Below are 27,462 nucleotides of genomic sequence, written 5' to 3'. Positions count from 1 at the left end.
TTTAAGATTTTATGTGCAAGATAAAAAACATGACTGTAGTCAATGAAGGTGCACCGTTGTTAAGCTGACTGTATGTGAGAACTAAGTCATGCTCAATAACTCAGCAATAATACCAGAGTATGTGAGAATTCTTGTCAGGCTCAATAACTCTTGGCCTAAACCCTATTTCCTGTTTGTAATGCCCCCCCGGCACAGTCTCATCTCTTCCCACCTTCAAAGTGGCTGTAAAATAAAATCATTGCACTTGAGCTTGAAGAATGATCTTCAACTGCATTTTTGACATAACAAAGACTGACACACATGACGAGGATAGACAAGGAATACCATCTGCCTGTTCCCCCATTATACCTCTTAACAAATCCGCAGCCCATCATCAGATTTTATGCTAAGAAACACCATTCAGGTGGGGGAATAATGCTATTTTGCAACCACCACCCCCTCCCAATGTAAATGGATCCCCCCCTTTTGCAAAAATGAAAACTGTAGCCATTATAAGGATTTCTTTCTTCACATACCTCTACAATGAGCATTAGGAAAAGGAAGGCCAATAAATCATTGAAACCTAGATACCTAGAATATATAGCCTCTGCCAGCTGTCAGTACAGTAGGGAACCTCTGCTGAGTTGACCTATTTCTTGCTACATGTAATATTTTCTTTCCCATCTTGGCTAATTATACCTTTGGAGACAAAGCATATTGAAAGAGTGAGGGATCTCCAGTTTTCCTGCAGTCCTTGTGACCTGGTTACATCTTCTTTTTCTTTCTTCCCCATCATTAAAAAAAAGAAGCATATCATGTTTATGTTTCCTTTGTTAACAGCTAGTTCAGGAGATCATATTATTGACATAACTAAACTTGTTGGATGCTGAAATTAGCAGTTTAATGTTTAACTGCATCATACTAGCTCTCTCTTATATTAAGAACTCCGCCTGAACTATCAGGCAGTCTAATCACCCTATTTTTTAAAATGTTGTTCCCAAACCAGATGTGTATGCACCCACCTGTATTTTGCAAATGAAGCCTAGATAGGAAAGCCACCATTGCACAAAATCAGTAGTTCTATTGGGAAGGAAGGGCAATTTTTTTTCTCAAAGACATACTTGGGCTACCATTAATTTCCAATATAGAAGGCACATTTTATTATTTACATTTTATTATGTGATAGAGGGGAAGTTGAGACCAATTGAGGTTTTGTGTATCAGTTTCTAGCAGCTAGATAACAGTGAAACTAAACCTCATATACTACTTTTAAACATCTCTTTTCATAATAAATAATAGAATAGGTCAGTGATCCTCAACATGGCACCCATACAAACCATTGCACTCTCAGGTGTGTTTCTTTATCACAAATTTGTTTCTCCAAAGTATCTCTTCCATACAAGAACCAATCCTGGCTGTCTCTCACCTCATTCAACCAGGAGTCATTTCAAAAGAGCTCAGGAGGCATTTCCTGTATGCCTGCAGGGAGCCGCCATTCAGAAACTGCTAGCTCCATCAGAGGGTGACACTGAGTTTGAAACCTCTCCACATTTTATGACTACTCTGTGCCTCCATGACAGCCATTTTTTGGTTGTGCCCCCTGTTAGCTATTTTGTTGTGACAACCAGTATTTTCCCCCCTCAAAACTCCAGAAATGCTTACAATCTCAACAAGGCTGAGGCCCCTGTGATAGAGGATAGAGTGCACTGAACTGTTGGATTTACTACTAATAATATCAACAATGCATTTATATACTGCTTCCAGTGTTCAAAATACTTCATATACATTATGTATATTTCTTCAATCCTTATGAATGTTATTATCTGTATCGTTCTCATGTTAGACTCAAACTGTACTTTCAGCCAATCAGCCCTCAGTGCTTTACAACCACAGAGCTAGCTGCAGTATACAAGACTATGGCTGCAGTCACACATGCTAAATAATCCACTTTCAATCCACCTTCAACACACTTTCCAACTGGATTTTTACTGTGTGAACTGACAAAATCCAGTTGGAAAGTGGATTGAAAGTGGATTATTTAGTATGTGTGCCCGCAGCCTAGGATGCTCTAGAGAGTTTGCAGCAATCAGCAGTGCCATCTGGGCTACAATTTCCACTCCAGGTGTCACCTGACTGGGTCTTAGCATATGATGGGATAGATCCTTTCCCTGTCCTACCACTCCACTGCGCAAAGTTTGCTCCACTGAGTGAAATGTTATTACAATATTTATACCTCACCTTTCATTTTGGTTCAAATTTGAAGCCTTCTGTTGAGGGAAGAGCCACTTAAATGGGAAGAAGGCTCCTTAGGCTGGAGGAAGGCTATTTGGAGGGTGGGTGGATCCATACTGACAACTTGAGCCAGGCATAATACCTTGGACTCTATAAAGCAAAGGCTTTAAGGCTGCTTTTTCAGTCTGGGCAATTGTCAGCTGACCTGCCTCAGATTTTCCCCTTTCTGCTCTACCTGGTGCCTCCCTACATATTGAAGCTTGTCAGCATTTCATCTTGCCACCAGCCTCTGGACCTCAGCACTTCATCTGAGTCTTCAGAAAACCACACTCTGCAAGCTCTGAACTCACCTCTGGCCTCTGGCACCTGGACCAAATCCTGGTATCCCAGTATTATAGATGATAGGTCGTGGTTGAGCTGGAGTGGTTTTCAAAAGGGCACCCATTGTGACAGTGGCAAGATATGTCCCTCAGGTTCTTAACCACCAAACTATGTTAGCTCCAACCAATGTCAATTTGATTTTGCATTGGTCTCGAAACTACCATAACTCCCCCCCCTAATCTATCAGGGATGAAATTCTCAGGGCTTGTAGCTTTTGGACATAGAAGACAGAATCCCCAATGTATATACACAGAGGGATGCTAGGAATCAAGTAGTATAGCAGAGTGAACCGAAATAATATATAATAATAAATAAAATGTCATCAGGCTGTCACCTTATTTAGCAAGAATCTGGAACCTTCCCCGTGCTGGGCATAGACATGAGGAGGACACAACATTCAGAGTCCACCCATTGCCACTGTTCTGTGGCAGTTTTTGTGGAAAACAAATCTTCTTTTCCTCCCCCCTCCCATTCTTTCTTCTCTCTGGCCTCTAGCCTTTATTCTTGAGCAGAGTAACTGGCATAGTACTCGGAATGACACCTTCACATCCAGCCCATTAGCATTATTTGTCTAAACACTGATCTTGAAGTTAGTTAGGGAAAGCAAAACTGACTCTGTAATGGCACCCTTTTACCCATTAGGAGAATGCTGAAATTCAATTTATAAGGTAAATCAGTTGGAAACAATGAGGATAATTCAATTAGAACACGTAAACACAGTTGAGTCGCATTGATTTCACAGAGACAGTTCACCTTAAGGCATTTCCATTCAAATCAGTGGAATTTAACTTCTGCTGGATTGTGGCCAGTATGATTTGTAATAGCAAGAAACTCAACTTCTCCACACATATTCAAGCCAATATGAAGATATTTTTTGCAAAGTAATGACTAGTTTAATTAGCTTATGTTAAAGTATTGATTCCACATTACAGATGATAAATGTTAATATATTGACAACTGAATGTACCATTCATTAAGACTGGCAGTTTGTAGATGAAGAGATATTGCTCAGTGGACAGTGTTGGTATCACTTCACTATATAAATTACTTGCTGTTACATCAGTACAAGGATGCTTAGTCAGGTCAGTGTCTGTAATGCTTGAACTTTAACACCCGAAAGCTGCCAGATTAAAGAAACAAAAACAAAATCCCTGTAATGCTTGAACTTTAACACCCGAAAGCCGCCATCCAGTTCAAAGTCTGTTAGATTAAAGAAACAAAAACAAAATCCTTGACACTGATTATCAGTCATGTCAAATCATCATTCCCTCCTTTAACAGAAAATTCATCAAAGAAAAGAAAACACACATAGGCATTTTCTGGGCTTTAAAGCAATTTTAGGAAGGTATTATTCTCTATCACAGCAGTTGTATCTGCAACAAAATTTTCCTTTTGTCTTTCTAGTTTCCTTCCTTCCTGTAAAACTGAAGATTATGAAATAACTTGATTACAAGATGTGACCAGAATGATGAAATTGTTAGCAGATAAAACCCACAGGGTTTTACTACTAAAAAGCAGGGAGCTGTCTTATTCTGCCTCGCAGATTTGCATGATTGCAGCATCTTTGGAAAGTACTAATGTGGTCTCTGAAACCAAAGCAGCCACATACACAGCTTCAAAGAGACTAATTCACATGTAGCACTTCTGCAGAATTGCTGTCCCTTATACGCCTAAGGTTTTGTTTTTTTTAATCGAAGGACTGCCACCACATGCAAATAGGCCATGCACTCTTCACAGGACATGCACCAGCAAAAGGAACAGTGGCATTTTCTCATAGACCCTCAATGCAGAACCAGGGAATCCCAACAGGACCACAGGCCAACGTGGCAAAGCCAACAGAACCAATGTCAAACCAGAGAATCCTAGCAGCATAAATTTAAGTGGAGGATATTTCTGCAAGCCCAACAGAACCAATGGCAACCCACAGAAGACCAGCAGAACTACAATCCAATGTGGCAAGCCTAACAGAACCAATAGCAAACCAGAGAATCCTAGAAGAACAAATATAAGCAAGGGAGGCCCAACAGAACCAATGACAATCCACAGAAGCCCAGAAGACCAGATGCAGTCAGGCAGAGTTATAAGACACTGACACAGACACATAAACAAACATTGGTTCTCCCTAACAAAAGATCCCACTTTCCTGTGACATCTGCCTCCTCCCTCCCTCCTGTTGTCTGGGAAATGTGCAAAAGAGGGGGGGGGGATACATGCTGCCTTTGAGAGCTTTAAAGTTTATATTGCTGGCTCCAGATATATCTGAATATATTCAAGATCAGATTTACTGGTTTTGACAGAGATTCTTTGTTGTGTATTCAGATCTTGATGTACCTGAAAAGTACCAATAAGGTTTGTTCTAGGTATATTTTCAGATCCGATATATTCAAGTGTACACCCCTAGTTTAGTACACCTTTATATAGCTGGGGATTAAAATCAATAGCCAGAAAATGCAAATAGGTCAATGAAGTAAGTTCCTGTAAGCTCTGCCATGCTTGACAGAAATAGGGCAGAAAGAAAGTAAAGCTGTTATTTCCCCACCCTCTGCTTGATGCACATGGAGATCTGTTGATGTCATCTAAATTTTATTCTACACCGCTTGTGTACTGTTGCCTGAAGGAGCCCCGCAGCCTTGAAGTGAATACAGTAACTTAAAAGTTTACCACTCTGCAGATCCCTGCCAGTCTATAATCAAGAAAATAACCTCTATTTCTGACCACAGAGGAAAAGGAAAACTCTGATAGAGTATCAGATTGTTGCAACAGCCTCAATGAAGTGCATTATAATAAAAGACAAAGATACTCCAAGGTATGGTTTGTCATTTCTGGGTTTATTTCCACAGTGGTAGAAGAGTAACTTCATTGACAGTGAATGATCAATCCCTAATGATTCATAGTTAGCTGAGAATTTTTATGATTGAAAAAAGGGATTGACAAAAAAAACCTCACAGTGTGCAGGTGTGTATGCATGTGCATATGCATCCGTGCAGGTGTGTATGCATGTGCATATGCATACATCCAGGCATATAGGCTTGCACACACAGATGGAAAATGTATTTCTGCCACCCCCAAACTGATTGCTTTTAGGTCAGAAATACTGACATTTCTTATTAGCAGTTCCCGTAATGACTCAAAGGAAAAATTATGTGTGCACCTCAACATTGGCATATTCCATTTTTCTGAACATCCAACAAATAAAATGATCTGTTCTGTGACAAGTATTAATGTCTTTCCCACTATATTAATGGCAACCAAAAAGAATAAATCTGTGGTGTCAAAGAGATTTAACTTGTTCCTATTGGCATAAGCATTCATCAGGGTGTTATTTCACATTTTGGGGGAAAGGACAAGATTATCAGCAAGATACAACAATTTGCTCTTGGGGATGTTCAACACCAAATTGCAAAAAAAGCAGTGCCACATCCTCTGCCCTGATTTTAAGGATGTGACCTCATAAAGGGGGGGGGGCTAGTACCTTAATTCCCATGGCACCCTCTTAGGTGCCTCAGGAAGGTGATTCCTCAATCATAATTGAATTTACAAGTAGTTATCCTTTAATATAGTGTCCACTTTGGGAGAGGAAACTGTCCTTAATGACAAAAGTAATATTCAAAAGCAATGATCAGCCCTTACACTGCTGAGCCTGCTGCTCTCAGCCCCCAAGGTTTCCCAATAGCTCCAGAGTCCAGTCTGTTAATGCCAAATGCCAACCATGTCTCTTGGCATGGATCATGTTAGGCACTTCTGTGATGGTACTGCTTTATTTCTTTCCACCCTAAACTGGCATTGGAGTAGCTCCTTCTGTGCTGCAGAAAAGTGGTTTGGCAGATGGCTGCTCCATCACCTATGCCCTGGCATCACTTCCAATCTGGTTGTGTTTCCACCCATGTTAGTTGTGTCAAGAAGCCACTGCCCAACACTGGTGGCTGTTTTTGCCATAACCAGTGTATTCAAAGTACATTTACAGGTTACTATGTCATAGAGATTTCAGCAATATTACCAATGTACCCTTTTGATTTTAAAGAAAAGGGCTTCTGCATTAGGTAAGGCATAGCCAGTTTATAGGCCTATTTAATTGTTTAAAGTAGGAGCATACAAGAACAGTCAGAGTCAAAGCAAGCTAGAAGGAAATAAATCCAATACTCACTTTATTTTCAATGGGAAGCACATTTATTGGTGTCACTAATACCCAAGTTGGGATGAACTTGTCAGGTGGTGTTCTTCTTGCCCAACAGAACCTCTTCATCTAGGTGATCTAGGGGATCCAAACTCCAGGCAGATAGGGAAAGGTGTACTTGTTTTAGAGGCAGAACCAGCAGAGGATGGCATGGCAACATTGGTGCATGTGAGTACTCCCTTTTTCCCATGGTGTTCTATTCAAGCCAGGATTGATGGTCTATTTCTACCAAAAACAAAAAACCCCAGAGTGTGTGGGATAGAAGAAGTGAAAACTCTTCCCCCTCCTATGCCTTGCCTATTGCACTCAGTTTCTTTCAGTATTGTTCTTTCAGCCCAGCTGGTTCTACTTTGCCAGGATAAAAACAGGCAGGCTGCCATGGGGTAAGATGGGACGGGCAGGGTTAGCTTTTCTAAAGGTAGAGGTAAAGGTTTCCCTTGTTCAAAAGCCAGTCGAATCCGACTCTAGGGGGCGGTGCTTATTTCCATTTCCAAGTCAAAGAGCCAGCACTGTCTGAAGACATCTCTATGGTCATGAGGCCGGCATGAAATGCTGAGGTGCACATAATGCTATTACCTTCTCACTGAAGCGGTACCTATTTATCAACTTGCAATTTCTTGCTTTCAAACTTCTAGGATGGCAGGAGCTGGGGCCAGACACGGGAGCTCACTCCGTCCTGCGGTACTAGGGTCTGCAAAACTATGAACCTTCCGGTCTGCAGCTCAATGTCTTAACCTTTGAGCCACCTCGGCCCCTTAGCTTTTCTACCTGGTCTCAATTGGGGGAGGGGGCTGAGGGTCCTGCTTACAATTTGTGGACAATTATGGTCCAGAGAAATAATCAATCACTCTCAGTGTGGACATGTGCTCTATGGGACTTCAAAATTTTTTTGCTAACTATCCCTGTCTGCAGGGTTACTGGTTCTTGTGTATCACCATTTTTAAAAGATATGGAAGTTACTTTATTCAGGGGGAAAGGAATAGTGAGTAGAGCAGGCAAACTTCCTTCAACATTTTCTTACTCCCTAACTGACAAAACTTTTGACTTTCAACACTTCAGTGGGTCATCTTTTTAAAGCACTCTGCGTTGGTAGATCTGCTGGTAGCAGCTGTTTCTTGAAAAAAAAATGATGTGATGAGAAAGGGTCTGTTCTGCATGCTTTGAAAGGCCTGTACTTGAAAACCATTGAGAAGTAAAGACTAGAAATTCCCCAGGGATACAGTTAAAAGACTTCATTGAAGCTCTAATGCACTGCATCACAACAGCCAGCCTTCTGAGGTCACCAACATGCATGGCCCAGAGTCAATCCAGCGGTGGTGAAAGGTGTATTATAGGATGTATTTCATTTCAGGATCATGTAGCATAGAATATATAGAATGCATGTGTGTGTGTACACACACACGCTCACATGCACACACCCACTTCAATACATCTGGTACTTTTTACATCTCGAAAATTTTAAAAATACATTTTGTCTTCACAAAACAAACAAAAACACCTTACTTCTACAAGATGGGAGTGGGTGGTGGGTGGCATTTAAGGCTGTCACTGATGACAGTGCTGAACTGATGCCATTTTGATGCTGCTTGTTAATAGCACAAGTTAGCGAAAGAGGTCCTGGGCTATATGTCAGGGACGTTAAGTAATAAACTAAAATGAAATCTGCAAATAAATCACAGGTGAATATATATAGTGAATGGCGAATTCTTGTTAAATTCTTGTTCTTCTTATTCTTTGTCTACATAATCTTTACAGCAGCCCTGATGCATTGTTATTTTCTTCATGTTAAAGATGGGGACCTAGGGCATGGAGCTAGCAGATGGCCTTCTTTCACGTATTTCCTGGGTGGAAAAGATCTTGCCACTATGGTGCATCCCCTGGTAACATCTAGATTAGATCACTGAAATGTGCTCTTTGTGGGGCTGCCTTGAATACTGTCCAGAAGTTGCAGTTGGTACAGAATACTGCAGCCAGAGGGTTGACTAGAGTGGGTCAAGGGCTATATCACTCCAGTCTTGCTCCATCTACACTTGATTCCAATTTGCTTCCATGTTCAACTCCAGGTGCTGGTATTGACCTTTAAAGCCCATAGAATCTGGGACAAACATACCTTAAGGACCTCCTTCTCCCATATGAACCTACCTACTCACTCTGGTCAACGTCAAAGGCACTGCTTCAGTTGCCCCCTTCCTTCATCTGAGGAAAGATGAGTGGTGACCTGAGAAAGAACTTCCTTGGTCATGGCACAAAAAATTTGGAATTCCCTCCCCAAGGCAATTTTTCTGTTTCCCTCTATTAGTGTCTTCTGCCAGCAGGTGAAGACTTTTTAACTTTGTTTGCATACCCCCAATAATGGTTATTGGCCCTCCTCTCTGGTTCTGGTATTGTTTTTCATAAGCTTTTATTGAATTATTTTATATTTTTAATGTTTTTAATCATTCTAATGTTTTGTGTCACCTTGTGGACCTTGATCAGGTGGGAAAGTAGCATTAAAATGTCTTAAATCAATTTGAGTGTATGTGTGCATGTACATGTGCATGTGCACGAAAGCTTATACCTTGAATAAAACATTGTTGGTCTTAAAGTTGCCACTGGACTCGAACTTTGTAAAGGAGATTGTAAGTGATTTACTGTGTGATTTTGTGGTAGATACTAATAGTTCAGGATTCAAATCTGCATTGAGGGGGGTTCTGGAATTTTGGGACCATTCTTTTCAATTGAGGACCAATTCAAGGATCTGGGGCAGCTATTTTTAAGGATAATGACACCAAATTTGTACAGATAGTTTCCTCTAATCTAAAGATCCCTTGAGTTTCAGACAGAATGGACCAAGGGGGTTGATTTTACAGACCCCCTGAAGTAGGTGCCTGTTGGCGCAGATGCACTTTCCACTGATTCCTGTGGAGAGGGGTGGTGGCAGTCTGGCAAGAGAGTGTCAGCTATTGGCATTTTTTGGACAAATTGCCTGCATCCTTTTTAATGTAATCGTACAGTGACTAACTGACAAATAAAGACATTTTACCTTTCCATTGAATACTTTGCATTTGACATCCTTCCTTGTTGTGGTCTGTTGTTTCCTTTCACAAAGTAAGGAAAGCTTCCTTTGCAGAAAACCTTTCTCCCTACTCCATCCCTGCTATTTTTGAAAATTTGTTTAAAAAAGTTCAAATTTGTTTTAAAAAATGTTTGTGTGTGAGAGAGACAATCCATGTGATGAATCAGTCATCCAGTCCCTATGGGATACATGTCTTCACACTGGGCACCCACTGTAGGAATGGAACAGGAGGAGGTGGGGCAGGGGGTGGTGTGTAAGAGTCTGAGAGCTAAGCTACATATGTTTGGTTATAAGTTGTCTCCAGGTTCACCACTTTGATTGGAGTCACATGTTAGCTCCAAGGATGTCACTTTAAAGGCCACAGAAGATGATTTTACTGATGAGGGGTGGCACAGGTGGAGGAGGAGGCTCTTGCTTCCCTCCATCCTTTTTCCTGATCCTAAAGAACTCCCTGTGTGAAGTTATTTGCATAAATCTGGAGCTATGGGTGAAGTACCCTGAGCACTCGCAGCTTGAGTACTCACAGCTCCTCCTCTTGGGCTTGTCTCCAAAGGTGATTGGCTGAGAACTGAGAAATGTCATTCCCTGGGAAATCAGGAGAATCAAAGAAAAAGGAGATGACCATTGCTGATGATGGTAAGCACCAGAACACAAAAAACAATGTGGGGGGTGGTTAAGCCTAAGAATCCCAGATTTGTATTACTGTTCCAGAGAATCACAGTCACAACCCAAAACAGTGATTTTTGTTCATATTTCTGTCTTGGGATTTTCCAGTATGCACACCCTTAATGATGGCTTGATTTTTCGAGACATGCCTTGGCCTTTCTTAGAGCATATAAGTGTTCCCTCACACATAAGTTGGGAATCATCACCATTATTATTGCAAGGATGAGCTTAAAACAAAAACAATGAAAGATAAATACTACTTTGGTGTGATATATTTAACTAAGATTGTAATGTAACAAGAGCAAAGTTCCTTGAAAACTGGTACAACTATTTTGTTTTACCAGCAGATTTTAAGCTTAGTCTTTTTATTTTTAGATTCACCATTTTATAAGCACATTTAAGTTTCCTAGTAACAGGAAAACATTTGGGAATTCTTCCTGTGAATTGGGGATGAAACTTATTTTTCTGAAAGATGAAACCTATTGATACTTGTATATATGTTTAAATTTCACCAGGGCTTACAAGCATCTCAGCCAGACAAGTCCAACATTACTCAGATTTCTTTGTAACGTGGTTCTTTATTATTTAAATCGCCACGCGCTTCTTCGTTGCGCGCAGGCATGTGTTGTGATCGACGCCTCTCCGTAACCACAGAAGCTCCACGGTACCTCCACAGAACCTCCACAGGAGGTATGATCGCTTTACTGCGTGTTAGTTTGCCCCAGGGCAAACAACCACGCTTCCCCCCCGCAGTTTCCTGCCCGTGTGACCGGGGCCAAAGATAAATACTGGTTTGGCGTGATATATTTAACTAAGATTGTAATGTAACAAGAGCAAAGTTCCTTGAAAACTGGTACAACTATTTCGTTTTACCAGCAGATTTTAAGCTTAGTCTTTTTATTTTTAGATTCACCATTTTATAAGCACATTTAAGTTTCCTAGTAACAGGAAAACATTTGGGAATTCTTCCTGTGAATTGGGGATGAAACTTATTTTTCTGAAAGATGAAACCTATTGATACTTGTATATATGTTTAAATTTCACCAGGGCTTACAAGCATCTCAGCCAGACAAGTCCAACATTACTCAGATTTCTTTGTAACGTGGTTCTTTATTATTTAAATGTTTCCTTTTACCTGAAAAATCTCCTCTTCATGACCTATATACACTGCAGTACTTCTAGCATTCTGTCAGCTAAATTAAAGCTAAGGAAGCTGCGTAAGGGCTCTGAACAATCTTTCTTCCACAGTTATTAATAGCTCCGGCTATAGGGAATGACAAAGACAAGGAAACAAAGTTCATTTTCTCTCAGCTCTACCAAGAGACCCCTTAAAATGAAACACACAATCTTTTTTAACCATTTTGATATGACATTTGAAAGGAAATTATAACTACAGAGGGCCAAACAGTGGCAAAGATAAAAGTGATTCTGGAGTCCTTGCACTCATTTACTGAATGGATGTAAATGAAGCCTTCAGATATGAAATACAAAATCTGCACTTCAGGGAAAGACTGATATACATTTGCAAAGATAATTATACACTCTCTCTTTAGAATGACTTAAGCAAACAAATGGAGGAAAGCAGGAAAGGACTGGACAGCCAAGGCCTGATGTAACTTCTCACAGCATTTTAAAAGGCTGACGGAACAGTTGGGGGGCTCTCTCCCAAGTGAAAGGTTTCTCAGGAGTCCCCAACCATGCTGAACCTGTGAGCGCTTTTGAAGTTCTGAGAATAGGTAGTGGGCACTGGTGCTAAAACAGAGCAACTGCCATGTAAACTGGGTCCTATCATAAATATTAGGTGGTTTTAACCCAAACATCCTCATATTGGTATTTCCAAATCCATGTTCCCTGCAGACACAAAGGTGATGCCTCATGGGATCTTCTGAATTATCTCCTGCTCCAATGAAGTGGAGGAAAGCCAGGATTGGTGCTTTCCTTGTTCCAGGGAAGTAGTAAGTGAATACCAAGAAACACAACAGTAAGCACTATGGTGCCCATGATCAGCCTGTGGGGGGGTGACTCATTTTTAACTTAGTTTCCCTATAACTTATGAGTGGTATCTCTTCTGCCTGCACTATGATCCAGTTCATCCCAGAATATATAATTCTCAACATGGCCTCCTGTGTGCAGATAGTTATTTCCACAGATAAGGGTCACATGGATGGAAAAAAGATTATCCTGCAGTGGGCCACTCCCCATGTACACACAAAAAACCCTAAATATATATGGTAAAGGTATATATATGGTAAAGGTAAAGGTTCCCTTCCATATGCAAAAGACCTTGAAACACTGGGCGGGACTGCACAAAGCAGCCAGTCAACCCAGTCAGCATCTTCTGATTGACAGTTCTTGCGGCCAAACACTAAAGGTGTGCATTTTGGAACGTTGGAGCCCACTATGGCTTTATATATAAGGGAGAGATAAGGGGGAGGTTAAAAACAGACAAAAAGTAAAACAGTGTTCACAGTGCTTGTGCAGAGAACAGACTTACTGAGGCAGCGGATGAGGAGCTTTCTCCCCCCCACATCTCTCTCCTGTAGTTCTGATTGCGTTGAGTCCTCCCCCCTGGCCATGCCCCCTCCACGGAATGTTCAAGCCTTTAGTGGCCAACAATAGCATCTACGCTGTGATTTTAAAAGCACGTTAAAGCAAACTGCAGCAGCTCTCAACTCTCTTCACTCTGCTCGGGCGGCTCCTTCTGCTTTCCATGCAATTGCAAGAAGAAAGCACACACTCAATAAGGGGGGTGGGGGAGCAGAAAATAAACATGTCTTTGATTTCACCCTTCTGAGCAGGTGAGAGAAGTTCCCAGTGCCTCTGCTCTTCCTGTTTTCCTCTGCCTCCTCCAAGCCAATTAGTTTTATGGTTTACTCTTAGAGAGAAAGGAAAAGAAAAAACAGAGCTTGTGGGGAGGGAAACCTTTTCTTCTTTGGAGAATGCAGAAGTGTGAGTCTGTGCCAGACTTCCTTCTCAGATACTAGATGCTAGCACCAGCGAGTGTTTCCACTGCCCTTTGCAAAGAGGTCTGGAAAAGCAGGACTTTGCCCAGGGAAGCACTGGCCCAAGCACTTCTTCCCCTATATTAACATGCCAAAAGGGTGGGGATGGTGGGGGCTTCAAATGTTGCCCCCCCCCAAGCAACACTGCTCTTCGGGGCTTCATCCTACCCAGGGTGGTGTTCCATAAATCAGCTCCAATGTTGAGTTAAATTTGTTTAGTCATGGGAATGCTATTAAAACTGCAGAGTTCTGATAACAATGATTAATTTTAAACTGTGGGGTTTCTCTGGACTGCAGCCACCACCTTCTCATACTACTCATCTCTCTGTGGATCTAGCATAAGATCTCTTTCAGTATTTATGCATCAGTGTATGTGTATGTCAGAAAAGGGCTTACAAATCATATAACTCCCAGCGATTCATGCCTTCTCTTCCTTCCAATAGAGATGTTACATTTTGTTCCCCACCTCCAAACTACATTCCCAAATGTTCCAGGTGACTGGGAAATACTGGCAAGGTCATATCTAGAAAAAAAAACCTCTTCCTGACTAGGCTGTGACTAGGATTTCACCTCTAGGCTGGGTGCATCTTCTCTCCCAGTAAGAGGAGAAAGAGGTGGCAATGGTGGCAGATTGCATAGCAACCGGGTCATGCAGGGGTGGGGCTCTGAGCCTGCTGGAACCCAGTGAGAACAAGGAGGAGAACCCAGGCAAAGCCAGCCATCGGGTTGTTCAGTAATAACAGTCTTGGCATTCATAACTGTTCTGCGCTGGGGTGAGGGACGGGTTTGGGCAACGATGTGGGAGGGGACTTCTGAGTGGATTGACTTTATCCAAACATCCTGTTCCCAGAAAGGAGCTAAATCCCTCTGTGTGAGAATGAAGGTCTGATTTGTGCGTATAAATAAATTACCACCCCATGCTCAAAACTGTGCTCTTCATTTTAGGCACATTAAAAGTCTTGCTCTTCTCTCTTTCCTTCACTCTTCCCCTTCTTCACTTTCTTCTTCTTTCATGGGTTTGCTTACATGCATAGAATATGGAAAAGGGAGAAAAAGAGGAGGTGGAGGAGGAGGAAGAAAGGAAGACTGCTAGGAAGGTAGGTAGCCAGCAATTACAAGTTAAACAAGTGACAACATATTACACAACATTTTGCTGCACGTCCCCTTTTGTGGGGAACTATTTCCAATGACTGATTTAGATAGAATGCCAGAACATTGTCTCATTCCTAACCCATCTTTTTCTCCAAGGAACTCAAGGCAGCCATATTATTCATCTTGCTCCCCTTTTACCTTTACAATAACCCTGTTGGTATGGCGAACTGGGAGATAGGTTTTTAGGTGACATGAGCTATTCACTTTGTGGCCAGATGGGGGTTTAAACCTGGCTCTCCTTGATTTAAACCCATTGCTTTATCCACTGTACCACATTCACACCATCATGCTGTCTGTGGTTGTATGGCTATTATACCAGATATAAGACTTGGAACCTTTCAACAGGGATCTTGGGAAGAAAAAACTCTAGCAGAACCATTCATTTTAAAAAAAAATCTGTAATGTTCAGCTGAACATTCAATGAGGGGGAAAACCCACAGGTCATTTCACTGATACAAGATAATGCCATAGACCTAGAATATATGGAAATAATTGTACGCTAAAAACATATGCCCATTACAATCAAGTAATGTATTCCGATTTCATTCAGAAAAATGCTTGTAAACTGCTGCTGTTCTTCAATGAATCATGACATGATACTTGAGGGAATAAGTTTCTGTTTTCTCAATGGCTCCAAGCTACGCAAAAACCTGTTGCTCCATCTGAACAATTTAGGCTACATTACTGAGAATTTCCTTTTCTCCTGAGATCTTCAGGGTTTATATGACAACATAATAACAATTCCAGCTGGCTGGCTCTTGCTTAAATCCTCCATTAGTTTCTCTAATCTTCCTGTAACCACTGAAGCAAACTGAGCCTTGACACATGGTGATCTATGTCCCACTGAGGCAACCTGCGTAATCTAGGACTGTTTTCATCTAATAAGAAAGTGGAATGAATTATTAATACATATCTGGTAGATTTCTAGAGTTCTGGCTCTATCATGATCTATTTAATAATGTTCCTCTATAGAAGGGAACAAATAAAGACTATGGATCTATAACTACCTCATACTGCAGCAGCTGAAAATGTGAAACGATAAAGAATAGGTCAATTAAACAGACCCATTTCAAGAATTGCGACTGAGAGAGAGAGAGAGAGAGAGAGAGAGAGAGAGAGAGAGAGAGAGAGAGAGAGAGGCTATACAACAACTGGCCAGAAGAAGATTACAATGACCAAATAGGTACTATCCTATTTACCCCCACCCATGTAGCTCCAATGTTTCACTAACAGAGCAATCCTAAGCAGGTCTACTCAGAATCCAACTTTAGTCTATTCAACAGGGCTTACTCCCATGAAAGTGTTCTTAGAATTACACTGTAAATATCACAATGTTGTAAGATGAACTGTCTTGGACACCAGGCAGGAGGCAAGTCCCAGTAACCACAGGGTTTAAGACAGAGGTTCTCAAGTCACAGTCCAGGATCCAATAACATAATCAAAAGCAAAGTCAGAAGTCAGTCCAAGGTCTCAGTCCCTGGATCATGTATTCCAAAAGCAGAGTCAAAAGCAATCTAAGAGTTTGGGCAAAAAGAATGCATACAAAGCATATCAGGCAGCTGGTAGTCATCAAGACTGCAACCAAGTTGATCCCACACTGGCTCCACTCTTATATAGGGAGTTTCCCTACAGGTGTCTCTGGTAGGCTCTTTCTTTACTCATTAGGAATATTTATTTATTTATTTATCCAATTTGTACCCCGCCCTCCCCACAAAGCAGGCTCAGGGCGGCTCACAGTCAATATATAAATAACAGTTAAAACAACACAAAATCATCTAAAAACAATTCAAGTTCATAAAGTGATGGTTAATTAGTTGAGGTGGCTTACTTTAAGGATGTACACAGAGGAAGAGCTCTGTCTTGCAGGCCCTGCAGAACTGCAAGAGATCCCGCAGGGCCCTGATCTCCTCCGGGAGCTCATTCTACCAGTATGGGGCCGCCACTGAGAAATCCCTGACCCCGGTGGTAGCAAGCCTGGCATCCTTAGGGCCTGGGAGGGTCAATCGATTTTGAACCCCCAACCATAGTACTCTCTGGGGTATATGCAGGGAAAGGCGATCCCTCAGGTATGCCAGACCCTGGCCATATAGGGCTTTAAAGGTAAGAACCAGCACCTTGAAGCAGATTCGGTATGCTATTGGCAGCCAGTGCAGTTGCCACAGCACAAGCTGGATGTGCTCCCACTTGGGGAGACCCATCAAAAGCCTGGCTGCAGCATTTGGCACTAGCTGCAGCTTCCGGATCTGCGACAAGGGCAGCCCCATGTAGAGAGCGTTACAGTAGTCTAGACTCAAGGTGACCATAGCATGGATCACTGTTGCTAGGTCGGTGCGGTCGAGGAAGGGAACCAACTGCCTAATCAGCCAAAAATGGTAAAAGGCCGACCTAGCAGTGGCTGCTACCTGGGCCCAGATCCTATGATGACTTATCAGTCTCTTTCAGCTGTGGGCTACCAGGCACACACTCCTGCACCTTGTCTGCGCCTCAGCCCTAGACCTTCTCTGCTCCTGGGGTGCTTCAGAAGACTGTGGTAGGTCTGGTCATGGTCATGTCTATGCTGGGGCTTCCAGACCAAAGACCCTTGCAGGCTCAGGGGGCAGCATTGGTGCTGGCTCAGGGTCTCTTCAGAAAGATCCTGAGACCTCAGCCTCATGGAAAGGGTCTGCCAAGGCAGAGTTTGGGTTGTCCTCTTCTTCTGATGAGGACTCATCCTCCCATGCTAAGATGGGGCAGTCCATTGCATAGGAAAAAAATGATTCCATATTACTGCAGGGGTCCATAGTGACTGCATAATATAGAATGGTAGCAGAAAGTCTATGAAGGTGCTACTTATCTGAGATGATTCTTCCAGTTGGGTATGGCTGTTGGGAAGAGAGAGCGATCACCAATCTCCTCAACAAGAAAGGAAATTTCAAGCAGGTAAAGAAACTGTTTCAACTGAAAACAAATAACACTTCTCTCCAACTGGGAACAAAGACTTAATTGTAGTACTCCTTATTCAAAGGATCTTCCCAGCCAAATTTCTGGCAGGTATTTTGCAAGCAGTTAAAATCCTCGTTACAGTTAATTGGATGTTCAGATGGCAGAGAGGCCTGCATAGGAAGATATCTGGCACCTCAAAAAAAGTTAGGCAGAGTTTCACTGTAAGTGTAGAAGCTTGAATTTAGTATCATAAGGCTGATCAGAATGGAATTATATGTTGGGTGTCTTTGAATGGCAGGCAGCAGTAAGACACAGAGAATGCATAGGCTTGCATTTGGCACTCCACAGAAGACAGACAGCAAGCAAAAGGTTGTCTACAGAGTGCCCAGAAAAGCAAGAAACAGGGCACAGTGAGCACTTCATGCAGTTTGCCATCCAAGTGGCATGGCAGAACAGGCACAGTGGCTTGCATGGATGAGGCAGCAAGAATGAGCAGTTGGTGGGAAACACCCTGCTAATAACACTTGGTAGAAACCACTTCAAATACTGATTACTTCCACTGTAAACAATCACAGCAACACAAGACAGTGACCACTAACAGACTAACACAAAAAATACAAAAATGCTATTAAAGGGATATAGGGAACACCATATTCTTTTGCCATAAACCAGGTGTTCTAACCCAATATGGAAATGGAAAGACTAATGATATGGGGGCATGGTCACACATAACAATAACTTCTACATCTCAGGCAATAATCTGGGGCATCAGAGAAGCTGAAATTAAAAGATAGCCTATCCAGAAACAGTTATGATGCAAGAAGAAATACAAGTATAATTTTGATTCACTGGATATAATATATGCTAGGGATCAATCAGACCTAATTCAGCCATATAGGCTTTGAGTATAGATCTCACCAAGTAATATTCTCTGTGTGTGGGGGGGGAGGGTGTTTCAATCCAAAACTGTGTCTCATACATTACTAAAACTTACCCCACCAAAAGATAGACATATGTAAAAGTTTCTAAGTGGCTGAAACATCAATGAAATGTGTTTCAAGAGTCCAGATTTGGATCATACACATTAATCATAATAATAGAATTAGAACTTTACACTACCAAATAGAACATTTGGACCTCTTGCTGAACCTAAAAAGAAGCACACCTGTGTAACGATATATCTGTAACATATACCTCGCCAACCCAATCTTTACACAATTTTTATCCTTTGCCATTACATGAGTTTCTTGTTTAAAAAAAGCCCTTAACATTCCATGACATCACATTAAACATAACATTTAAAAGTAATATATCCACTATGCTCAATTCCCCAGTCATAGAAAAGTTACAAAGTATCTGTGGCCTCCCTTCTGGTTCCTTCTCCATTACATTCAACCCCTTCCCTGAGCTCAGGCAGTCTCAGAACTGGAGGGAAAGAACTTGGGCCTGACCATCCTGGCAGTCTTTCCAAGACCTCAGAGCCTGAATGTTGGGCCCCCCTCTCTTCCTTGGCTGGACTGGAGGTCCCCCCTTCATCCACCCCTTCCTCTCTTAACTCTGCACCATCAATTCCATCCCAGCCAGTCCTCATAAAAGGGGGATTACTTTTCTTGTCTTCCCTTGTACTCATTCCTGCCACTCCCATCCCTTTGCTTCTGGGCATGGCCCATCTCACCATTCCTCGCTCTGCCCTTGGATCTGCCTGGAAGAGGCTTGTGCCCCCCCCCCTTGGGCAATGGCATCTTTACTGTTGGCTGCTAGCATCCCAAGTTGGGATCCTTCCTCACCACAAGCACCGGCCACTGTTCTAGCACCCACACCATCATCTGTGATCCAGAGCTCAGCTTGGGTTCTGGGCTCTTCTCCCCTCTGAGCCTAGCCTCTCCTTCTGGCTGGGAGCATCTGCTGCAGTAGGACCTGCAACACCAGCTCATTTCTTGCTGGTGTTGGTAGTGCTGAGCCCAGGGCCACATGCCCCCTCAACAACACAGAGGAGCACACCGCCAGCATCTGGCCTTGCCCCCTGCAATCCTGGAGTGATGGCTCAGGCTCTAGCAGCACTTTTGAGGAAGGTCAGTTCTCTGAGTCAGGGACTGCTATGGGAGATAAGTCTGGGAATGTGAGTGTTTCTGGACAGTATCATATAGAGAACCTTACTATCTATATTTACCTCCCCCCCCCCAAGTAAATAAATACACATGACATGAAACTGACAAGCAAAAGAAAGGGGAAATATTTCTATAAACAACCAGCTATGTAACAAGACTATTCCTACCCAAAACAAAGACAAAAAAGAAAATAATAAAAAGAAAAGGGGGGGGGACTTTAAATGAACCATTTATTTATTTATTTATTTGCTTCCAGGTACGATGCCAGAGTTCTCTACACCACTGGCCATTCCCATTAATTTGGTTATCTAGGTAATGACCAGGAGGGCCTGGCGGGAGCTGGTCCATGGGGTCGCGAAGAGTCGGACTCGACTGTGCGACTGAACAACAACAAAAGGTACGATGCCAGAGTTCTCTACACCACTGGCCATTCCCATTAATTTGATTATCTAGGTAATGACAGATTAAAATGAATATGGGGGGAGGTGTCACAGAAATGTCCATTTAAAACCTGAAAAGTAACTAAAAGGGTGGGGGGGAGAAGGCAACAAGCCCATACTCTTACCTATAAGCTGGTAGTAAACACAAAAACATAATACTACAGACATAGAAAAAATCATAGAAAAAATAATCAGCTCTACTCTTAAACTGAAGTGATTAGTTATAGATGTGGACAATTTAATATTCTTTTTAAAAATATATAATTTTTATTTTGGACTTTTTGAGGGACTACAGAATAAAGAAAGGGGTATGGGGAAAGAATAAAAGGTAAAATTACCAGAACATAGTATGAAGGGCATTTTTTGCAAATTGAACCCTTGATTCAAATACTTGCATTTTTAGGAATATATAACATTATAATATTTAAAACCACTATAACAACCTACTCAACATTCTACCATTTTCTCATAGTATATTAGCATTTTTATCCTTATCAATCTTAGTTATATGATAAACCATGAATAACAGTTTGTTGTGATAAGAATCATACAAAAACATATTTAATATTTCACACTGAAACTATCATATAATATAAACCATTCAACTGCATGACTACAAAGATTGGTTATAGTAATCATGGAAAACTAGCCGGTTATTTTCAAATTTGTATTTCAATCTCTGATTAATGAAGTTTGTCCGTTTTGCCATAACAGTATATTCTTGCATTTTATCTATCCAATTCTCAAGAGTTGGACAATCTTCGATTTCCCACTTTGCTGCAATTACTACTCTTGCTGCAGTTAACATATACCTAAGCAATTCATGTATAGTTCTGTCTGTGCTCACTGGTAGAATTCCTAGTAACATTGTCTCAGGTAACATAGCATTTTTTTTTCTCCAAATTTCAGTATGCATTTCTATACAATATTTAGTTATTTATTTTGCAGGACCACCACATATGGTAAAGGTACCATCTATCACTTCACATTTCCAACACAGTCCTTTATAGTTTCTATTCATTTTCTCAATATCTTTTGGGGTATTATACCAGTGATAAAACATTTTATACCATAAGTGCTTGTCTTGCAGTAAATTATATGTCTTTCGTCCATTGTTTTCCCCATTGCTGAAATGAAATCTCCTTCTCAAAATTTTGCAACCATTTCACTATGCATATCTTAACTTGTTCTGTTTCTGTGTCATATTGTAATAAAAGTTTATATGTGTGTGTCATGAGCAGGGCAGGCTAGGCAAGGCACAGAGTATCCAAAAACACAGGCTGAGGTCAGAGCACCAGGTGGGCAGAGAAACAAAAGTGTAATCCAAAATATCAGGTCACTTGCACAGTCTAAGGTTTACCAGAGATTGGCAGTCCGAGTTGTAAAGCTGAAAGCCATTGTTCAGAGTCAGGTTACACATTCCAAGTTCAGGGAGCCAGAAGAACAATGTCACGCAGTCCGGAGTCAAGAAGCCGAGGGAGTCAAGCAGAAAGTCAGGAAACAAGATGCAAGGTCCGAGGTGCAGTGATTCAATCATGTGATCAGTTACCAGCACGAGGTAGGTAGTGAAGAGGGCTTCCTTAAAAGCCGTTCCCTGTGTTCCTAATTGCTGGCTGATTACAGAGTCCTGGCTCCAGTTAATACTCTGGACTCAGAGGATGCCTCCCATGCATGCGTGCTTCCCTGCGTCGGGTTGTCAAATCCTGTCTCCTTTGGTCTTGTAAACAAGCTATAGGTGGAGGGGAATCAGGGTGTGTGGAGCTTGTGCTCAGCTCTGCAGGAGCGGCTCCAGGTGTGAACCCTTCTGGCAGTCAGTGTTCTTCCTCTGCAAAATGTACATCCAGGGGTGCAGGGAGCTCTTCCTTGGATGTGGAAGGTGCAAAGTCCCCGGGATCAGGGTTCACTGGGTCGGGCAGAACAGTGAGCATGACAGTGTGTCCTAGAAGATGATTTTTGTTGTTCAATATTATATTTTCAAATTCAGTCAGATTTCTTAGCCTATATCCTTCTCGATGGATATCTTATTTAAGCCTTCATGAGAGTAATAGATATATTAACCATTGTATCTTTTCCCATCTTCATTCATAGCTTGCCAAGATTTAATTTTCCCATGTTTGAAAGTCATTATTTTTCCTCTCATTTTTTGTCATGATAGATATCTAGTGGTGACATTATAGGTGATGTTAGGGGACTTATTCTTGTATTAAGTGACCACCAATTTTTCAGTAAACTGTCTCTGATTACATGGCCATTAAATCTCATAGCTTTTTAATGTGTTTTCCCAGTTGTTTAAATCCAAAATGTGTATGTAAGCCTTTGGACCAATCTGCTGCTTCCAGTTTCATCAGTCTTTCATTCGGGTTTTTAATCCAGTCAGAGATCCAAACTGGGCAGGCTGCTTAATAGTATAACTTGATATTAGGGACCGCTAGTCCTCTTTTTTTAAAAAAAAATCTTGTAAGACTTTAAATATAACCTTTGGTTTCTTCCTTTTCCATATGAATGTGTTTATCTGTCTTTGCCAGTCTTTCAGAATCTTATCATGTATCTCAATTGGAAGCATCTGGAATAAAATTTGATTTTGGGGAGAATGTTCATTTTTATTGCAGAGTTTTTCCCAATCCAAGACAAATAATCAGCTCTACTGTTAAGCTGAGGTGATTAGTTATAGATGTGGACAATTTAATATTCTTTAAATGATCATGACTAGCAGTTTTCTTCAAAACATCACAACAGGCTGTTTATTTCTCTGCAGGAAGGTCTTAAGGGTTTGGAGCTGCAGAGCATAGATCAAGCAGTCGAGTAAGAAAAATTCTGCAGCTATTGGAATTTGAATTTTTTTGATCTGGCCTTAATAGTGCATGAAGAAAATGGCAGGATATTTAATATAATATTGCAGATTCATATATCTTTCAAGACTTCATGCTTTTGTAAATTGGTACGTCCGGAAGCCTATTCATTCACATTTAATGTGCTCAGTATGGCTGATTTGCCTTTTGCATATACTTCAGCCTCCTTGGAAGTCAGGGTGTCCACTGCTTCTTGGGGGGGTGCTAGTCAGGCTTGGGGTTAGTTTTAAGGCCCACTGATCCTTTGGCCACCAGATTGCAGTGACTATCTACTCAAATGCTTTTAGAAAAGTGTCAGGGCTATCTCTAGGTACCATTTTAAAAATGTGGATGGCCCCCAAAGCATGCTGCCTTGTCCCAGGCTATCTATATTTCCCTCAGGGCTCACCACTGGAGTGAGGGGTTGCAGAGTCTGCATCATCCAGTCCCACACATTAGTGTGGGCTTGTTGCTGTGATTAAGACATCTGTTCAGACATCTGGGCCATAGTTGCTGCTGTTCTTGTGCTTGGGCACATAGTTGCTCAGCCAACCAGGCCCACCACTGGTCTGAGGATTCTCTGGGCTCACCTTGGACCTCCATGACTGCCTCTTTGCCTGCATTCTCCACCACTGTAGAACCCCCCGGGGGGGCAGGGGAGCATCATATCTGGAGTCCACGTGGTCCCACCCAATCAGTATTCCCTTGTTCAGAGTGCTTTGTTCATTCATCTGCACACCTGAAGATGTGGTTAACTTCACCCACCTCAGGATTACACTGTGTTACAAAGAAGAGTCATGATGCTGCAACCTACCTCTTCCTCCTTCTCCCAGCAGCTTCTTCCAATTTCTCTTTCCTCCCTTTTTATAGCTCCAGCTTCACACCTGGCTCTTGTGCTGAGCTTTGCCCTCCTCTTCTCTGTTCCCTGTTCTCTACAACCACACACCTGTGCCCAGAGAGTCATTGTTCTCCCAGCCAGTCTCACTCACTGTCTCCACACCTTCTGAGCTTCCCTGTGGCAGATGGCCAAGGCTACCCTGTTGCTGATACTATCCTAACTTCACCTTCTTGCCACTTGTCCCACCCTGCTCCACCCAGGTGAGTCTTACAGCTGGGCCCAAGGGTTTGTCCTGCCCTGCCAGGCAGTTTTTTTTGCTGGGTAGCCTGCCATAGCTTGAAATTTATGTTTGAGCAATAATTGATTGAGGTTTCTAGCATGCAGGGAAGTATCTCTCTGAATGTATAATAAAATACATTTTTTTGTTGTTTTATGGATATGGAATTGAAGAATTAAGGTTATTTTACATATATTTCCCTCAGTGGAAACAGTCGTTTTAATAATATTTTAATATCAAATAATGCTTCAGTTGATAGAGATTTTTTAAACTGTCTGAGTACGGATATTGACCATTTCCCTTTTAAATTTCATTTACATGACTTGCTTTTCCTCTCTCCTCTAAACTACTAAATGATGCTGAGTGCTTGATACTGGGTGATAGGGGTTAAAGTGGAATGGGGTCTAGGAGAGAATAATTGGAGCTTTAAAGTCCCCTCAATTAGTTGCATTAAGGGTAATATTCCATTAGGAACATGTAGCATAATTACTGTTTATGGGACTTTGTCAACAATTGCGGCCTTTTAATCACCTCTGTGCACTTAAGAGGTGTGCTTTGAAAGTCAGAGACCTTTGAGAGTAAGACAAGTTTGACTAGGAAATGAAGGTAAGTGAAGGAAAATATTACATTATTACACTTTATGAGTGCATAGCTTGTATATGATGTCATTATACAAATGTACTTAAGGAAAAGAAATGTCTACCATGAACTGCAATAGAAAGAGCTAGAAAATACTGTAACTTGAAATGTTAATATTTGGCTGCTTGGGGTAAAAAAAGAGATACTTTTTGTCTGGAAGCATTGGTATAAGAAAAGGACTCAGGGAAGGTATTTTACTAAAACATGCGACCCTTAGATAGGCTTGACTCTTGTCCAGATTCAATGGTTTGATTTATACCCCACTTTCCCCACCGAAGCAGGCTCAGGGCAGCTGAATGGCTAAAAGTTACATTTAATTAGATCAAGGGGGTTATGATAAGATAAGACAAGGCAGGCACTAAATACAGCTCCAAGAGAAGGTCTGATCTCTATGGAACTTTATAAAGTGAGTTTAAAATACTGGATAACCATTTCTGTAAGATTTTCTGATAGTAAAAAATAGTCCTGAGGGGCAAATGATTGTAATTGATTTATACTATGTAATTTGCCTTGAGTCTCAATGAGAAAGGCGGAGTAGAAGACAAAGAAGATTGACTTTGCAACACTGGGGTGAAACAGTTGACCATATGGTCAGTGCCTGGAGTAAAATTATTCAAACTGATTATAAAGAATGTCATGATATAGTTGCAATTATGCTACACTGGAATCTTTGCAAGGACTATAGCTTACCATCTACCACAAATTCATGGGAGCACAAACCCAACAAGATCAGGGAGCATGATGAAACAAAGGTTCTTTGGGAGTTCCAATTGCAAACAGATAAACATCCGAAGGATAACACCCCTGATATCACAATTGTAAAAAAGTAAAGAAAAGAAAAGAGAAATAGGGCTTGAATCATTGACATTGCAATCCTGGGAGACAGCAGAATATAAATGAAAGAACAGGAGAAAATAACTAAATACCAAGAGCAACTCTGAGAGAAGAAGGTGACCATTGTGCCAGTTGTCATTGGAGCCCATGGAGCAGTGCCTAGAAGTCTCAAGAAATACCTGGACATTCTGGGCATTGAGCAAATAACAGCAGCTGTGCTCCAGAAGGCTGTTGCTTGGAACAGCAAGAACCCTGCAAAGTTCACCACGTCCATGAACATGTGGCTTTTACAGATCTAACATTTGTGGATCTTTGGAAAGTTTATACAGAATGATATGCTGGATGGAATACATCAGCATCTTTATGCCGGCGGGGGGGGGATCTTGAAATTTAGGGTCTTATTCATTACATTTCATGGCATCTTTTGTCCTAGAAGCAGTTTCTTGGATCACTACAAGAATACTTCTTCTTGGACTTCTTTAATTTTTTTAAAAAACTTATGGAACAATATGTGACCTAATGTATAGATCTTTTTGCTACTGCTGGTAAGAACAATAGGAGGTAATGGTCAATTTTGTAGGAAAGGATTTTGTAGTTTAAATTAAACATTTTAATATTATCTTGTTTTGGGCATTACAGACAATAAATAATGTCTGAATATGTGCATTATATTTTGTAGCAATTTATGTATGTGTAAATGTGTGAATGTGTGCACCTAGTTTTGCTTGTATGGTTATTATCTTATATTTTGTGATAACCTTTGGCTATAGGCTTCTCTTCCTGTGAGTCTGAACAACAAGCTACCAGAATAACAGATATTAGCTAATATTAACAATGATTTTTTTTTCCCTATCCATTTTCACTATAATGATAATTGAGTAGTACCTGTAAAAATGGCATCTTGAACTCTGAAATGGCAGCATCTTAGGGATGCCGGAGAATGTAGGGAACCTATATATTCTATGAGTCTACCAGGCACCCTAGAAACTTCTGGCAGCTAATTTTATATATTTATTTATTTATTGGATTTATATCCTGCCCTACCCCACAAGTGGGTTGAGGGTGGTCACAGCCTATAAAACACAGTAATTATTAAAATGTATAATTTAAAACCAGATTTAAACCAGTACAAAAGCAAGATGGCCAGCTTAACAAATAGCTTCAGGTAGTCCATAATGCCTCCTGCAAGATGTTAGTCTTGGCACTGGGACCAGTGCTGTGGACAGGGGAGGCCAAGATGGTTGGATGTCTGCCACCTCAACTGCTGCTGTTACATATGTTCATGACATCATCCAAGATACTAGGATCACTAAGAGATGAAGACTCCAGGGTACTTGACATCCCTATTAAATCCACAAGTGCTCTGCACATATTTCCAGGCTCCACTGCCTGAGATGCTGGTGTTTAATGGTCCAGTAGGAAGTAAGGGAGGCCCTGCTGAGAGACCTGCCATGGGGTGATCCCATTGTGGTAGCATCTACAGGTAAATTTTGGCTAATGTGGTGGGGAGTAATAGTGCCTTACTAAACAGACCTGAACTAAGGTTGCCATATACCCGCTGGCACTCCAGCAACCTGCAGGAGAAATTAAAAAAAAATGAAAAATGGCCATCCTCAATGGTGTGACATCACTTCAGGGAAAACTTGGAAGTGATATAACACCTTTTTAGGAAACTCAGGGTGATGTCCATCATCTCTAGGAATTGGCAGAAACTTTACGGTTCTGGGTTTCTATGGAAGTGACATCATGCTACTGCTGACAGCTGCAGTCTTATGTCCCTGCCACACCCTGCATCCCACTGGTTGCTAGACTGCATCTGGCAACTCTAGACTGAACTTGGGTAAATTCTAAACTCAGTTTATGGTAAGCTCCAGGGTAGAAGGGGACTCTGATTGATGCAGGCACTCTTCAATTAAGAGGTACTTCAACTATGAT

This window comes from Gekko japonicus, unplaced genomic scaffold (genome assembly GCF_001447785.1).
Source record: "Gekko japonicus isolate JY-2015 unplaced genomic scaffold, Gekko_japonicus_V1.1 scaffold801, whole genome shotgun sequence".
Taxonomy (NCBI): Eukaryota; Metazoa; Chordata; class Lepidosauria; order Squamata; family Gekkonidae; genus Gekko; species Gekko japonicus.
The sequence above is the reverse complement of the archived record's forward strand: the minus strand, read 5'-3'. Positions refer to the sequence as shown.